Below are 18,126 nucleotides of genomic sequence, written 5' to 3' on the forward strand. Positions count from 1 at the left end.
CAAGCTCACAAGAGATATGCCACAATTGGAGATCACGAGAAAACTGCTAACAGTAGCTAATAAGTTTACAAGATGTGACACAACTGGAGGTGAAGGGAAAGCTACTGACAGTATAAGAAGTTCACAGAAGATATGGCACAATTGGGGATAAAGACTACCATTAGACACCGCTGAACGCCTTCTTTTCTCCGGAAATTCAACTTGCCAATTGAATGCATGGCGTAGAGAGGAGTGTACCATTAGGTAAGAAAATCACAAGAAATACGACACAACTGGATATTTCGTTTCGATCTTTTTTACCCTTTGTTTAATCAGATGTTAATTACATGCGTCACCAAAAACAAAAATGGTCATGATATGATGCAACTCACGAATTATTTCTGAATAGAATCCCTTTGCTGCAAGTTTCATGTATTATTTGCCGCTGGCTGCATTCTACACTCCTTGGATATCATCACTATTTCAAAGTGCTTATTGAGAAGATGGCGGTATTACAGAATAATGCATGTGTCGTATTTTCCTTCTGATACCAGTATTTTCTCTTGTAATTACAGGACGCCATCTTTAAAGTACATGCGTGAAACGTCTGAAGCAATGAAGAAAATGGATACAAAATGATGGCGGTTTTGCATGCAATTCGGTAAAGAAACAGTTTCCACTATTTATGTCCTTATATTCCTGGTAAAACATATGATACTGTTTAGAGACTTAAAAGAGATGAGACAAGAGATGAAGAAAAAGCTGTCAAATTTATTGGCAATCGATCTCAAGAGACATGACATAACTGGAGATGAAGAGACAGCTGCTAATAGCCTAGGCAAGAAGATCGTAAGAGGCATGACACAATATGGAGAGAAACCTGCTGCTAACAGTAGAAGATTGCAAAAGACATGATACAACTGGAGATAAGAGAAAGCTACCAAAAGTATCCAAGAAGTTCTCAAGAGATATGACAGAATTGGAGATGAAGAGTAACCTACTACTCTAATCATGACAATTGAGAGAAATCTAATAACCACACTCATAGAAATGACTTGTTCGCCTTGTTAGCGCAATTCAAAAGGAGTAAGTTTGGACAACTCAAAAATAGTGTAACAGTTGCCAAAACAAAATTCATTTTAGTTATCCGAACTTAAAAAATGCTGAAAAAGCTCAAAAGTTCCGTCAACTAATCAACTTTGTTGGCATTACTTAAAAAGTTGATGTAAGTCGTTGCGTCAACTTTTTAAGTAATGCCAACTTCTGAATTCAAGTTCAGGGAACTTAGAAAAATAAACAAGGTTCAAAGAACCAATTAGTTGAGTTATTGTAACTCAACATGTAAGTTGATGTAACTCGTTCATATTAAGTTACTGGTACTTATTGTTTTGAGTTATTCCAATTTGGTACTTTGTTACTTCATTCACGTAATTGGATCATTTTCTGCACAATTAGCAGTATTCAAATATTTATTTTTGTAATCAGTGCAAAATGTTGTATACTATAGCACACCTCTAGAAAATTATGCTAACCTACATTACGTTTGGGTTTTGGAAAGAACCTTCTGATAAATCATGCATGACTCAATTACAAATCTCTACATCCCTTTCTTCTTGTCTATTGATATTTTGAATAGTGTTTATCTTTCCCTAATAGATAGCACCCTGATCGATTCTTCCTGCATATCAATATGCTTCATTTACATTACATTACAGAGATCGGACACTAATCCCTACCATAACAAACCATGTAAAGGTGATATAACAGGTCTATATTACAGGATTAGATTAGTAAACTATGATCTATTTGCAAGTATTATAATATATTGATTGAGCAGGAAAGATGTGATACTATTTTTTTGTATAGTAGTCTAGTTGCCGGCGTGCGATATTTTTGTCCTAGTCAACATTTGCATCACATAATACATTTACATGATATAGGCCTATGAGGCTGGATTGAGCTGTGTTCAGTTTTATACGGCGGATTTATTGCCATAATTATTACCTCTTACTTAAGGGATCCAAAATGAGCGTTTATTGCGTTTCGACAGTATTTTTGTGGGACATGAGAGCACCTCAGACCTATCGAATTGCATTCTGAATACGAAGCATGTCTTTCTGATATCAAATAATTTTCATTTTTAAAAATCACAATATAATACAAATTTTATGACAAATTATAAAAATTTGATATTTTTCAAATTTTGATATATAACAGTCCTCGAAGTAAATTATATAAATCTAATGATATATTCTTTAAGTGTATGTAGCAGGGAGGAAAAGCCGACGGTCCATTGAAAATTTGGACCTTTCATATTGAAGATATGGATTTTTTTCCCAAAAAGACCTAATTTTTTTTGGTGTTTTGGGAAAAAAAATCCATATCTTCAATACGAAAGGTCAAAATTTTCAATTGATCGTCGGCTTTTCATCCCACCTATATACACTTTAAGTATAAATCATCAGATTTATAAAGTTTACTTCAAGTACTGTTAAATATCAAAATATCAATTTTTAATGATTTGCCATAAAATGTGTATTAAATTGCGAATTTCAAAAATCAAAATTATTTGATATCAGAATGACATTCTTCGTATTCAGAATGCAATTCGATATGTCTGATGTGCTCTAATGTCCCAAAATAAATACTGTCCAAACGTTCATACCCCAGCCCTTAAGGGATCTAAAATGAGCGTTTATTGCGTTTCGACAGTATTTTTTGTGGGACATGAGAGCACCTCAGACCTATCGAATTGCATTCTTAATACGAAGCATATCTTTCTGATATCAAATAATTTTCATTTTTGAAAATCACAATATAATACAAATTTTATGACAAATTATAAAAATTTGATATTTTTCAAATTTTGATATATAACAGTCCTCGAAGTAAATTATATAAATCTAATGATATATTCTTAAAGTGTATGTAGCAGGAACGAAAAGCCGACGGTCAATTGAAAATTTTGACCTTTCATATTGAAGATATGGATTTTTTTTCCCAAAAAGACCTAATTTTTTTGGGTGTTTTGGGAAAAAAATCCATATCTTCAATACGAAAGGTCAAAATTTTCAATTGATCGTCGGCTTTTCATCCCACCTGCATACATTTTAAGTATAAATCATCAGATTTATAAAGTTTACTTCAAGTACTGTTAAATATCAAAAATATCAATTTTAATGATTTGCCATAAAATGTGTATTAAATTGCGAATTTCAAAAAATTTCAACAAAAAAATTATTTGATATCAGAAGGCCATTCTTCGTATTCAGAATGCAATTCGATATGTCTGATGTGCTCTAATGTCCCACAATAAATACTGTCCAAACGTTCATACCCCAGCCCTTAACAAAAGAAAAACAAATTTATTCCAATTAAAATTCTACCAGGGTTCGAACCCACAACCTTTTGATTAACAGTCGAGATCGAATACCACTACACTGTGAGTGCTTCTGCCAGAAATGCGTTTGTTCATCATACTTATTGATTACGGAATAAATCGCAAACACACGATATATATATATATTACTTGTCTATTACTAAATAATCTCCAATCTATGCGGTTCCTATGCAAATGTTGACTAGTAAATTAATATAGGCTGCCGGCGGCGTCAGGTATACATAGAATGTGTTTTTTTATGATGATGACATGTATGATGCAAACTCATAGGTTTTGTGCGTTTGGCAATTTGGGAGGGGTGGGGATGGGGGTTCAAAATGACCCCATAGGATTATAAAATCAAATTTCAATTGCTCAAATACCTCTTTCAAATATATCAAAATATTTACATAAATAAACAAAAATAAATAAATAAATAAATAAATAAATAAATAAATAAATAAATAAATAAATAAATAAATAAATAAATAAATAAATAAACGAAAAAAATTGAACAAATTGTAGCGTAGTATTAAAATCATAAATATAACCATTGCTGGCAGGAGGACTCGAACCAACGATATTGACATTAGCAGTCTGATGCTCTACCATTGAGCTATGACAGGATCTAGTGATAAGTGTCGAATTTTTAGCTTATACAGTGTTGGTCAGTGTTTGTCCGCCTCGTGAAAGAAAGAAATCTCAATTTTTAATTTAAATTTATTTGATAATTTTCTAACCTATATTTTCTTTAGAGCAGGGACAAATATTTCCCCTTTTATCTAATTTGACCGCTATATAAGAATCTACTTCTTTTATTACTGATTTAATTCCGCGATTTGTTGCATTAAGCAATATCAAAGATTAATGTCACACATCTCACAACAGATATTTAGTTGGCTTAGTGGTCTTCCACAGTGCTGTTTAACCTGGAGGTACCGAGATCGATTCCCACCTCTGCCTGCAATTTTTTTAAAGACTGGGAAATAATAACCTGACATTCGCCGCTGACATTCGTACTTCAGAAGCGGAGTTATAACTTGTTAAACTTTGCTCCTTCTGTAAAAGGGTACATTATTTTGGCACTACATTATTTCTTTTTTTTTTCACATTGCTGGTATTAAATATCAAATGATCATAATTGGCGGTCACTTCAAATCATCCCCAACTGAACTAGGTTCAGGAATTTCCTCTCATTGTTAATTGTTGGTTAACCCACCATTTGAGAATAAAGGACTATGATAGGTGCAACAGGATTACCTACGGGATTATCTCAAGGATATAATTCTGTTCTCCATCCTTTTCTTACATCTTCTCTGATATGTGCTAGTGTCAATGGTTATTGTTAAAAGGCAATAAGGTGTGTAATTGCAATATTTCCTCTGAATAGGAAAGACTCTCTACATCGAGTTATGTATGCTGGTGGTTCGCAATACTTTTATTTCAGAGAAGGTATCTTCCAAATCCAAATCCAAATGTAGGCTAGTTTCATTTTCTGAGTTGTAACAACTCAATAAAGTAAGTGCAAATGAGTGCAACCAACATAATGATATCGAGTCAGCGTTACTCAAAATTGTACGCGTTGGCATTACTCGGAAAGTTGACGCAACGACTTACATCAACTTACTGAGTAATGCCAACGAACAATTTCTATGAGTGCATAACAGCAGATAAGAAGTTCACAAGAGATATGACAGAATTGGAGATGAAGAGTAACCTACTACTATAAGTTCACAAGAGATATGACACAATCATGAAAATTGGAGATGAAGAGAAATCTAATAACAGCAGGCAAGAAGATCACAAGAGACATGACAGAATTGGAGATGAAGAGTAACCTACTACTATAAGTTCACAAGAGATATGACACAATTATGACAATTGGAGATGAAGAAAAATCTAATAACAGCAGGCAAGAAGATCACAAGAGACATGACAGCATTGAAGATGAAGAGTAACCTACTACTATAAGTTCACAAGAGATATGACACAATCATGACAATTGGAGATGAAGAGAAATCTAATAACAGCAGGCAAGAAGATCACAAGAGACATGCCAGCATTGAAGATGAAGAGTAACCTACTACTATAAGTTCACAAGGGATATGACACAATCATGACAATTGGAGATGAAGAGAAATCTAATAACAGCAGGCAAGAAGATCACAAGAGACATGACAGCATTGAAGATGAAGAGTAACCTACTACTGTAAGTTCACAAGGGATATGACACAATCATGACAATTGGAGATGAAGAGAAATCTAATAACAGCAGGCAAGAAGATCACAAGAGACATGACAGCATTGAAGATGAAGAGTAACCTACTACTATAAGTTCACAAGGGATATGACACAATCATGACAATTGGAGATGAAGAGAAATCTAATAACAGCAGGCAAGAAGATCACAAGAGACATGACAGCATTGAAGATGAAGAGTAACCTACTACTATAAGTTCACAAGAGATATGACACAATCATGACAATTGGAGATGAAGAGAAATCTAATAACAGCAGACAAGAAGATCACAAGAGACATGACACCATTGAAGATGAATGGAAACCTACTAACAGTAGGTAAAAAAATCACAAGAAATATGACTATTCTACCTCCCCCTGCTTTTACCCGGGCGGCCTCATATCCCTTCATATACTCGCATGTATACTTTTTATTAACCCAGCATAATAACAAAAAATTAATCCGATTATTACATCACTTCGACGGCGAATTCCAAAACAATATTGTGTGGCGCCCAAAAAACATGACCATATATATACTGACCATATAGGAATAATCTTCAAGTTTGTACCACTAGTTCGCAACGAAGGGGGTATAGCTCAGTGGTAGAGCATTCGACTGCAGATCGAGAGGTCCCTGGTTCAAATCCGGGTGCCCCCTGTAATTTTGTTTTGTTCATTAAAAAAAAATCTTATCGCCATGGTGAATGATCTTTTATTACAGATTCCGAAATAAAATCAAGTGTTTTTATTTATTTTTACTCACCTTTTCTTTCCCATAATTATTCTTTAATATCAATGGTCGACAACCTGTCCTAACCCTATAGTGAGTTACCACAAAGCCGTGACAGCATCATAGGGGGGCATGGGGGGCATTTGCCCTCAAACTTGGGCTTGCCTCCTCCCCCTCCAGCATAATCAAAAAACGTCTAAATATGAATATTTTACGTATAATACTGCCATCTATACTCCTGGTGACAATTACCTTACCTCTTACACAAGATGGCGTCCTAAACACTCAATAGTCAAGGAGGAAATAAATAAACTCGACTCTTTTCTGAATACAATTTTAGAACATTATCTCTGCTCACCATAACGACAAAAATATTGTGCTGCCGCCCCCTCGAGTATACAATAAATACGGAAATGAAAAATGTTGTTGATGATTTAGAAAAGTTGACTAAATTTTGAGAATTTGTGTTACTTTTTATTTGTGTTAGGGGAAGAATCAATTTGATTGGCTAAGGTAACAAAAATTAAAAGAAACTACACTTGTGCATGAGCTAAAGACCTTATTATTAGGCACTAATAAAGACACAGCTTTAGATGTTAGTTGATCGTATAGTTAGGTAAATTTTGCACAAATATTAAAGATATATAAAACCTATAGTTATAAAATATTTTTTTAGAAAATCAATAGTATATAGCTACATTGAAAATCTCTAGTCTTTGCCAATCGCGATATTATTGTTTGAAAGTTTCAATGAAGGTAAAATCTAATTCAGTCGTTCATGTGAAGTATCAAAGGGGGTATAGCTCAGTGGTAGAGCATTCGACTGCAGATCGAGAGGTCCCTGGTTCAAATCCGGGTGCCCCTCTAATTTTTTCGTTCATTTAAATAAAATGAATATCTTATAGCCGTGGTGAAGGGTCTTATACGGGTTTCTTTCTTTTTACCTTCTGTCTGAATATGAATATTTTACGTGTAACTTTACGTATACTCTTGATGACCTCTTACACAAGATGGCGTCTTAAACACTCAATATAGTCAAAAGGAAGAAGAATACGAGCTCGACTCTTTTCTGAATAAAATTTAAGAACATTATCTCTGCCCACCATAACGAAAAAAATATTGTACTGTCGCCCCCCTCTAGTATACAATAGATGCGGAAATTAAATGGGTTGTGGGTAATTTAGAAAAGTTGACTAAATTTTGACAATTTGTGTTACTTTGTATTTGTGAAAATAATAGTAAAATTATAATACGTATAGGCATTGTGTCAGCGGAAGATTCCATTTTATTAAAAGAAACTACACTTGAGCATTTGCTGAAGACCGTATTATTAGTCACTATTAAAGACACAGCTTTAGATGTTGGTTGATCGTATAGCGGGGTAAATTTTACACAAATATTAAAGATATATAAACCTATAGTAATAAAATAAATTTTAAGAAAATCAATAATACATATCTACCTTGAAAATCTCTAGTCTTGGCCAATCGCGATATTATTGTTTGAAAGTTCCACAAAGGTGTTAGCCAAGGATGATAGAGAGTACCCCCGGGTCCCGTCTAGTGCGGGAGGCCCTCCAGATCAAGAAGAAATCGCCAGAACTAAATCGCGATCAAGGACTGGAATTGCCAACCTTATACAACGCCCTCATTCGACCAAAAGTGGCCAATGATCAACAAAAGGGCAAGTCCATCACAACATCTTAAGACTTCTTCTAATGAAGATGTGTGTCACACATCGATAATTCAAGGTTAGTGAATGTTTGTGCTGAAAGTCAGTTTAAACTTTTGGAAATTGAAAGTTTCAATGAAGGTAAAATCTATTTCGTAGTGGCAACTGGTTGTCAATCAGCCCAGTCGTTCATGTGAAGTATCGAAGTGGGTATAGCTCAGTGTTAGAGCATTCGACTGCAGATCGAGAGGTCCCTGCTTCAAATCCGGGTGCCCCCTCTAATATTTTCGTTCATTTACAATAAATGAATATCTTATCACTATGGTGAATGGTCTTTTATTACGGTTTGAGATAAAAGCAAGTGATTTTACTTTTGTTTACCTTTTCTTTTCCATAATTATTCTTTTATGTCAAGGGTCGACCACCTGGCCCAGCCCTATGGTAAGACCAGTGCCGGTGTTATTAATAAATATCTGAGTTACCACAAAGCAGTGGCAGCGTCACACAGTGTCATCGCCCCGATATCTTCATGGCAGAAATCCACCGCCACGCATGGCCATTTTGTATCGACCTGTTTAATAGTTTTGAGTCGCATAATGGGCCGAAGGACATCTGACTAAGGCTACTGACAATAGCCCCGATTAGGCCGGTGACTGACCTCGCCGAGTCGAGCATGGTACATGTACGCCATAGGTCATATGCTTTTAGACTACCTTCACGATTGGCCTATACACTGCGCTATATAATTCGGCACATATAAATCAGAATTATTGTCAGTTTCTGACTCAAGACACAAGCTTCTATCTCAAGACGCAAGCTAATGACTATCATATCTGTTCAAAATATATATTCAAGTGCAAGGAACCATATCTGGTTTCTTTATACGAAATCATTTACGGGAGATATTCATCATTTTCTACCCCGGTATCCAAAGATTAGTTAGATAGCTCAGTGGTAGAGCATTCGACTGCAGATCGAGAGGTCCATGGTTCAAATCCGGGTGCCCCCGCTATTTTTTTCGTTCATTTAAAAAAATGAATATCTTTGTATTTATTTATTTATTTATTTTTGTACCTTTTTTGTCCCAAAATTATTCTTTAATGTCAAGGGAGGACTACCTGGCCCAACCATATGGTAAGACCCGTGCCGGTGTTATCAATAAATATCCGAGTTACCACAAAGCAGTGGTAGCGTCACAGGGGGCATGGAGGGCATTTACCCTCAAACTTGGGTTTTGCCCCCCCCTCCTGTCAGAATTTTTTTTAAAGCCGTCTGAATATGAATACTTTACGTTACGCTGCCATCTATACTCCTGGGTTATTACCTTACCTATTACAAAAGGTGGCGTCCTAAACACTCAATACAGTCAAATGGAAGAAGAAAATGAGCTCGACTCTTTTCTGAATACAATTTTAGAACATTTTCTGCCCGCCATAACGACAAAACTATTGTGCTGCCGCCCCTCGAATATACAAAATAGATGCGGAAGGATTGTGGGTAATTTGGAAAAGTTAACTAAATTTTGACAATTTGTGTTACTTTGTATTTGTGAAAATAATACTAGTAAAATACGTATTGGCATTGTGTTAGGGAAGAATTAATTTGATTGACTAAGGTAACAAATATTAAAAGAAACTACACTTGAGCATGAGCTAAAGACCGTATTATTAGTCACCAATAAAGACACAGCTTTAGATGTTAGTTGATCGTATAGTTGGGTAAATTTTACACAAATATTAAAGATATATAAAACCTATAGTTATCAAATAAATTTAAGAAAATCAATAGTATATAGCTACATTTAAAATCTCTAGTCTTGGTCAATCGCGATATTATTTGAAAGTTTCAATGAAGGTAAAACCTAATTCATCATAGTGACGACTGGTTGTCAATCCGTCCAGTCGCGCATGTAAACAATTGACGGGGGTATAGCTCAGTGGTAGAGCATTCGACTGCAGATCGAGAGGTCCCTGGTTCAAATCCGGGTGCCCCTGGTTTTTTTTTTTTTTTTTTTTTTAACGAATATCTTGGTGAATGGTCTTTTATTACGGATTTCGAGATAAAAGCATGTGATTTTATTTTGTTTTTTACCTATTCTTTCCTATAAATATTATGGAGCGACCACCTGGCCCAACCCTATGATAAGACCCGTGTCGGTGTTATTAATAAATATCTGAGTTATCATAAAGCAGTGGCAGCGTCACAGGGGTCATGGAGGGCATTTACCCTCAAACTTGCCCTCCCCCTCCTGCCAGAATCAACAAAAACGTCTGAATATGAATGCTTTACGTTATACTGACATTTTACTCCTTACACTCTTACACAAGATGGCGTCCTCAAAACTCAATACAGTCAAATTAAGGGATGGGGTATGAACGTTTGGATAGTATTTATTGTGGGACATTAGAGCACATCAGACATATCGAATTGCATTCTGAATACGAAGAATGTCCTTCTGATATCACATAATTTTGATTTTTTTTAAATTCGCAATGTAATACACATTTATGGCAAATGATTAAAAATTGATATTTTGGATATTTAACAGTACTCGAAGTAAACTTTATAAATCTGATGATTTATACTTAACGTGTATGTAGGTGGGATGAAAAGCCGACGATCAATTGAAAATTTTGACCTTGCGTATTGAAGATATGGATTTTGTTTTCCCAAAACACCAAACACTTTTTGGGGAAAAATCCATATCTTCAATATGAAAGGTCAAAATTTTCAATTGATCGTCGGCTTTTCCTCCCAGCTACATACACTTTAAGAATATATCATTAGATTTATAAAATTTACTTCGAGGACTGTTATACTAGTATATCAAAAATGTGAAAAATATCAAATGTTAATAATTTGTCATACAATTTGTATTATATCGTGAATTTCAAAAAATGAAAATTATTTGATATCAGAAAGACATTCTTCGTATTCAGAATGCAATTCGATATGTCTGATGTGCTCTCATGTCCCACAAATAATACTGTCGAAACGCTCAAAACGCTCATTCCAGATCCCTTAAGGAAGAAGAAAATGAACTCAACTCTTTTCTGAATAAAAAAAGTAAATTTTACACAAATATTAAAGATATATAAAACCTATAGTTATAAAATAAATTTTAGAAAATCAATAGTATATAGCTACATTTAAAATATCTAGTCTTGGCCAATCGCGATGTTATTGTTTGAAAGTTTCAATGAAGGTAAAACCTAATTCATCATAGTGACGACTGGTTGTCAATCCGTCCAGTCGCGCATGTGAAGTATCGAAGGGGGTATAGCTCAGTGGTAGAGCATTCGACTGCAGATCGAGAGGTCCCTGGTTCAAATCCGGGTGCCCCTGTATTTTTTCGTTCATTTAAAAAAAATGAATATCTTATAGCCGTGGTGAAGGGATCTTATATTACGGATTTCGAGATAAAAGCAAGTGCTTTTATTTTATTTTATTTTTACCTTTTCTGTCCCAAAATTATTCTTTAATGTCAAGGGTCGACACCTGGCCAAACCCTATGATAAGACCCCTGCCGGTGTTATTAATAAATATCTGAGTTACCACAAAGGAGTGCAGCGTCACAGGGGGCATGGAGGACATTTACCCTCAAACTTGGGTTTTGCCCCCCCTGTCAGAATTTTTTTAAGCCGTTTGAATATGAATACTTTACGTTACGCTGCCATTTTTACTCCTGGACTATTACCCCAGCAAACACAAAACGTTTTCGACATCATTCGCAAAAGGTTATAAAAGGTTGTCAGAAAACGTTTAAATGTCGGGTTATATAAAGGGTATATTAAGAGTATAAAACGTTTTCATAACCTTCAAAAACATTTTTTGATAATCTACTGCTCAGCAAACAAAAATGTTTTACAGAAAACGTTTAAATGTCGGGTTATATAAAGGGTATAAAAACGTTTTAATATCATTCCAAAAACATTCTTGAAAACTTGATACAAAACATTCTAAACAGAATGTTATCTTGGGGTTGAAAAAATATTTTGCGAAAAATGTTTCCCCAAAATATTTTCAATAACGTTTTAAAAACGTTTTCATGACCTTAATATAACCCGACATTTAAATGTTATTAAAAGGTTTTGAAAAAACATTTTAATAACATTTCGGTGTTTGCTGGGTTCAAATATTTTAACATAATGTTATTTAAGTATTGACACAATATTTGGCAAAAATGTTTGCTTAATAGTTTACAATAACATTTTCTGAAAACATTAAAAAATATCGTTGTAGTGTGTTTTCATACAAAACGTTTTAAAACATTATCATGACCTTTATATAACCCGACATTTTAATGTTATTAAAACGTTTTTACCTAAACCAAAAGCTAAAATATAACTTATTTAAAATGTTTTTAAAACGTTTTTGTGTTTGCTGGGACCTTACCTCTTACACAAGATGGCGTCCTAAACACTCAATACAGTCAAATTAAGGAAGAAGAAAACGAGCTCAACTCTTTTCTGAATAAAATTTTAGAACATTATTTCTGCCCACTATAACGACAAAAATATTGTGCTGCCGCCCTCGAGTATACAATAGATGCGGAAATGTAAAGGGTTGTGAGTAATTTGGAAAAGTTGACTAAATTTTGACAATTTGTGTTACTTTGTGTGATAGTAAAAATAGTAAGTATAAATTATGACATAGTAAATAATAATAAAATACATATAGGCATTGTGTTAGGGAAGAATCAATTTGATTGGCTAAGGCTGAACACAAATTAAAAGAAACTACACTTGAGCATGAGCTAAAGACCTTATTTATTAGTCACCAATAAAGACACAGCTTTAGATGTTAGTTGATCGTATAGTTGGGTATTAATATTAAAGATATAAAACCTATAGTTATAAAATAAATTTTAAGAAAATCAATAGTATATAGCTACTTTGAAAATCTCTAGTCTTGACCAATCCCGATATTATTTTTGTTTACCTTTTCTTTTCTAATTCGTAGTGACGACTGGTTGTCAATCCGTCCAGTCGTTCATGTGAAGTATCGAAGGGGGTATAGCTCAGTGGTAGATCATTCCACTGCAGATCGAGAGGTCCATGGTTCAAATCCGGGTGCCCCGCTAATTTCTTTCGTTCATTTAAAAAAATGAATATCTTATAGCCGTTGTGAAGGGTCTTATATATATTACGGATTTCGAGATTTGTATTTATTTATTTATTTTTGTACCTTTTTTGTCCCAAAATTATTCTTTAATGTCAAGGGAGGACTACCTAGCCCAACCCTATGGTAAGACCCGTGCCGGTGTTATTAATAAATATCCGAGTTACCACAAAGCAGTGGTAGCGTCACAGGGGGCATGGAGGGCATTTACCCTCAAACTTGGGTTTTGCCCCCCCCCCCCTCCTGTCAGAATTTTTGTAAAGCCGTCTGAATATGAATACTTTACGTTACGCTGCCATCTATACTCCTGGGTTATTACCTTACCTATTACACAAGGTGGCGTCCTAAACACTCAATACAGTCAAATGGAAGAAGAAAATGAGTTCCACTCTTTTCTGAATAAAATTTTAGAACATTTTCTGCCCGCCATAACGACAAAACTATTGTGCTGCCGTCCCTCGAAAATACAAAATAGATGCGGAAATGTAAAGGGTTGTGGGTAATTTGGAAAAGTTAACTAAATTTTGACAATTTGTGTTACTTTGTATTTGTGAAAATAATACTAGTAAAATACGTATTGGCATTGTGTTAGGGAAGAATTAATTTGATTGACTAAGATAACAAATATTAAAAGAAACACTTGAGCATGAGCTAAAGACCTTATTATTAGTCACCAATAAAGACACAGCTTTAGATGTTAGTTGATCGTATAGTTGGGTAAATTTTACACAGATATTAAAGATATATAAAACCTATAGTTATCAAATAAATTTTAAGAAAATAAATATTATATAGCTACATTTAAAATCTCTAGTCTTGGTCAATCGCGATATTATTTGAAAGTTTCAATGAAGGTAAAACCTAATTCGTCATAGTGACGACTGGTTGTCAATCCGTCTAGTCGCGCATGTAAACAATCGACCGGGGGTATAGCTCAGTGGTAGAGCATTCGACTGCAGATCGAGAGGTCCCTGGTTCAAATCCGGGTGCCCCCTGTTATTTTTTTTAAACGAATATCTTGGTGAATGGTCTTCTATTACGGATTTCGAGATAAAAGCATGTGATTTTATTTTGTTTTTTACCTATTCTTTCCTATAAATATTATTTAATGTCAAGGAGCGACCACCTGGCCCAACCCTATGATAAGACCCGTGCCGGTGTTATTAATAAATATTGAGTTATCATAAAGCAGTGGCAGCGTCACAGGGGTCATGGAGGGCATTTACCCTCAAACTTGCCCTCCCCCTCCTGCCAGAATCAACAAAAACGTCTGAATATGAATGCTTTACGTTATACTGACATTTTTACTCCTTACACTCTTACACAAGATGGCGTCCTCAAAACTCAATACAGTCAAATTAAGGGATGGGGTATGAACGTTTGGATAGTATTTATTGTGGGACATTAGAGCACATCAGACATATCGAATTGCATTCTGAATACGAAGAATGTCCTTCTGATATCACATAATTTTGATTTTTTTTGAAATTCGCAATGTAATACACATTTTATGGCAAATGATTAAAAATTGATATTTTGGATTACAAAATTTTCATAGTAGAAATTCCAATAGAAAAACTCACTTTTTTTCCATACAGTTTCGGCAATCCTAGCTGTTGCCTTTCTCAATGGTATATGCCATTTGATCCCTTGTTGGATGGTATGACGTCATCAGAAGATGATGACGCCCTCAGGATCAATTGGTCATAGACGTGACTCAGTTGGAAGGCCCCCTCGTCGCTGTTCATTAGGCTGTCTTTCATGCTTGGTCGTGATTTCCTCCGGATACAGATGGACTCCCTTATCCATCTGGTATTTCTTGTGTCGTCCGTAGCTAGAATTTTTGGATTGTCCCAGTTAATCAGATGGTTTTCTTTACTGGCATGTTCTGCAATTGAGGATTTCATTTCAATTGACTGCGAATCCTTCCGGGCCGCCCTGGTGTAATTTTGGGCCATCCTTTTTTCCGATTCAACTCTGTGCTCTTTTTTTCGAGTACCGAACCGGCGCCCCGTTTCTCCTACGTACGTTTTTGGGCAATTATGACAAGGGATTTCATAAATGACGCCGGTTTTGTCGTCCATGTCTACCTTGTCCTTCGGGTGGACTAAGAACCGTCTTAAACTAGTATGTGGTTTAACAGCAGACGCGATGTTGTGGGTGCGTAAGATTCGCTGAACACGTTCAGTTACCCCCTCAATATACGGGAGCGTAACATTAGCCCTAGTTTTGTCCTCAACTGTCTTGCTAGCGGTCTTTTCTTAGGTTGTTCTTTTTCCTTCTTAACCTTCTCAATGGCCCAATTAGGGTAGCCACAAGTGTTAAGGGCTTTCTTAATGTGGTCTTCTTCATTTTTCTTGTCCTCCTGCTCTGTTACAATTTTATCTTTTCTGTCCAACAAGGTTCTCACAAAAAGTGAGTTTTTCTATTGGAATTTCTACTATGAAAATTTTGTAATCTGATAACTGTATTCCTGATGAATCTTTTCAATGATATTTTGGATATTTAACAGTATTCGAAGTAAACTTTATAAATCTGATGATTTATACTTAAAGTGTATGTAGGTGGGATGAAAATTATATAAATCTAATGATATATTCTTAAAGTGTATGTAGCAGGGAGGAAAAGCCGACGGTCAATTGAAAATTTTTACCTTTCATATTGAAGATATGGATTTTTTCCCCAAAAAGACCTAATTTTTTTTGGTGTTTTGGGGAAAAAATCCATATCTTCTATACGAAAGGTCAAAATTTTCAATTGATCGTCGGCTTTTCATCCACCTACATACACTTTAAGTATAAATCATCAGATTTATAAAGTTTACTTCAAGTACTGTTAAATATCAAAAATATCAATTTTAATGATTTGCCATAAAATGTGTATTAAATTGCGAATTTCAAAAAATCAAAATTATTTGATATCAGAATGACATTCTTCGTATTCAGAATGCAATTCGATATGTCTGATGTGCTCTAATGTCCCAAAATAAATACTGTCCAAACGTTCATACCCCAGCCCTTAAGGAAGAAGAAAATGAACTCAACTCTTTTCTGAATAAAAAAAGTAAATTTTACACAAATATTAAAGATATATAAAACCTATAGTTATAAAATAAATTTTAGAAAATCAATAGTATATAGCTACATTTAAAATCTATAGTCTTGGCCAATCGCGATGTTATTGTTTGAAAGTTTCAATGAAGGTAAAACCTAATTCATCATAGTGACGACTGGTTGTCAATCCGTCCAGTCGCGCATGTGAAGTATCGAAGGGGGTATAGCTCAGTGGTAGAGCATTCGACTGCAGATCGAGAGGTCCCTGGCTCAAATCCGGGTGCCCCCTGTATTTTTTCGTTCATTTAAGGGCTGGGGTATGAACGTTTGGACAGTATTTATTTTGGGACATTAGAGCACATCAGACATATCGAATAGGATTCTGAATACGAAGAATGTCCTTCCTTTTTTTAAATTCGCAATGAAATACACATTTTATGGCATATGATTAAAAATTGATATTTTTGATATTTAACAGTACTCAAATTAAACTTTATAAATCTGATGATTTATACTTATAGTGTATGTAGGTGGGATGAAAAGTCGACAATCAATTGACAATTTTGACCTTTCGTATTGAAGATATGGATTTTTTCCCAAAACACCAAAAAAAAAAATAGGTCTTTATGGGAAAAAAATCCATATCTTCAATATGTAAAGCAAAATTTTCAATTGATCGTCGGCTTTTCCTCCCAACTACATACACTTTAAGAAAATATCATTAGATTTATAATATTTACTTCGAGGACTGTTATATATCAATATGTGAAAAATATCAAATTTTAATAATTTGTCATAAAATTTGTATTATATCGTGAATTTCAAAAAATGAAAATTATTTGATATCAGAAAGACATTCTTCGTATTCATAATGTAATTCGATATGTCTGATGTGCTCTTATGTCCCACAAAAATACTGTTGAAACGCTCAAAACGCTCATTCCAGATCCCTTAATTTTCATTAGGGATTTTTGAAATCATCGTTCGTCGAACGATATTCAGGTGACCTCGAGCCTTTCATATAAATCAATAGTATCTCGCTATCAGTTGCGCGATATTTAATCCGATTCAACTCGGCGTGTCATCATATTTTATTCGTTGCCGTATATATTTTGACGTCACAAAAAGTATTCGAAGCCGAATATTCGCCTTCGAATATTCACTATGAACCGACCCTTAGACTACCTTCACGATTGGCCTATACACTGCGCTATATAATTCGGCACATATAAATCAGAATTATTATCAGTTTCTGACTCAAGACGCAAGCTTCTATCTCAAGACGCAAGCTAACGACTATCATATCTGTTAAAAATATATATTCAAGTGCAAGGAACCATATCTGGTTTCTTTATACGAAATCATTTACGGGAGATATTCATCATTTTCTACCCCGGTATCCAAAGATTTTCGTCTCATCAAACTCGTGCATAGGACATTCACGTGTATCGATCCCGGGTATTGATTTTAGTATCTCTGCAGAGAAAGTAATTATTAGCCAGGCGATGTCGGTGTGCGTCACAGGGGCATGTAGAGCATTTACCCTCAAACTTGGGGTCCCCCCTCCCCCACCCTCATGTCATAGTGACGACTGGTTGTCAATCCGTCCAGTCGTTCATGTGAAGTATCGAAGGGGGTATAGCTCAGTGGTAGATCATTCCATTGCAGATCGAGAGGTCCCTGGTTCAAATCCGGGTGCCCCCTCTAATTTTTTCTTTCATTTAAAATAAATGAATATCTTATCAAATGGTGAATGGTCTTTTATTACGGTTTGAGATAAAAGCAAGTGATTTTATTTTTGTTTACCTTTTCTTTTCCATAATTATTCTTTTATGTCAAGGGTCGACCACCTAGCCCAACCCTATGGTAAGACCCGTGCCGGTGTTATTAATAAATATCTGAGTTACCACAAAGCAGTGGTAGCGTCACAGGGGGCATGGAGGGCATTTACC

General features: G+C 35.0%; 8 non-coding genes across 8 annotated transcripts; all 8 read left to right on the forward strand.

Moving 5' to 3' along the window:
• Positions 1-6,185: 6,185 nt before the first annotated feature.
• On the forward strand, positions 6,186-6,257 carry Trnac-gca (transfer RNA cysteine (anticodon GCA)). The gene has a single exon. It is a non-coding gene; the product is annotated as a tRNA-Cys (tRNA).
• An 865-nt stretch (positions 6,258-7,122) lies between these two features.
• Trnac-gca (transfer RNA cysteine (anticodon GCA)) lies at positions 7,123-7,194 on the forward strand. Its single transcript has one exon. It is a non-coding gene; the product is annotated as a tRNA-Cys (tRNA).
• A 1,012-nt stretch (positions 7,195-8,206) lies between these two features.
• Trnac-gca (transfer RNA cysteine (anticodon GCA)) lies at positions 8,207-8,278 on the forward strand. The gene has a single exon. It is a non-coding gene; the product is annotated as a tRNA-Cys (tRNA).
• A 1,644-nt stretch (positions 8,279-9,922) lies between these two features.
• Trnac-gca (transfer RNA cysteine (anticodon GCA)) lies at positions 9,923-9,994 on the forward strand. The gene has a single exon. It is a non-coding gene; the product is annotated as a tRNA-Cys (tRNA).
• A 1,279-nt stretch (positions 9,995-11,273) lies between these two features.
• Positions 11,274-11,345, forward strand: Trnac-gca (transfer RNA cysteine (anticodon GCA)). Its single transcript has one exon. It is a non-coding gene; the product is annotated as a tRNA-Cys (tRNA).
• A 2,699-nt stretch (positions 11,346-14,044) lies between these two features.
• Positions 14,045-14,116, forward strand: Trnac-gca (transfer RNA cysteine (anticodon GCA)). The gene has a single exon. It is a non-coding gene; the product is annotated as a tRNA-Cys (tRNA).
• A 2,275-nt stretch (positions 14,117-16,391) lies between these two features.
• On the forward strand, positions 16,392-16,463 carry Trnac-gca (transfer RNA cysteine (anticodon GCA)). Its single transcript has one exon. It is a non-coding gene; the product is annotated as a tRNA-Cys (tRNA).
• Positions 16,464-17,806: 1,343 nt separating this feature from the next.
• Positions 17,807-17,878, forward strand: Trnac-gca (transfer RNA cysteine (anticodon GCA)). The gene has a single exon. It is a non-coding gene; the product is annotated as a tRNA-Cys (tRNA).
• Positions 17,879-18,126: the final 248 nt, after the last annotated feature.

This window comes from Amphiura filiformis, chromosome 8, assembly GCF_039555335.1.
Source record: "Amphiura filiformis chromosome 8, Afil_fr2py, whole genome shotgun sequence".
In the NCBI taxonomy this organism is placed as follows: Eukaryota; Metazoa; Echinodermata; class Ophiuroidea; order Amphilepidida; family Amphiuridae; genus Amphiura; species Amphiura filiformis.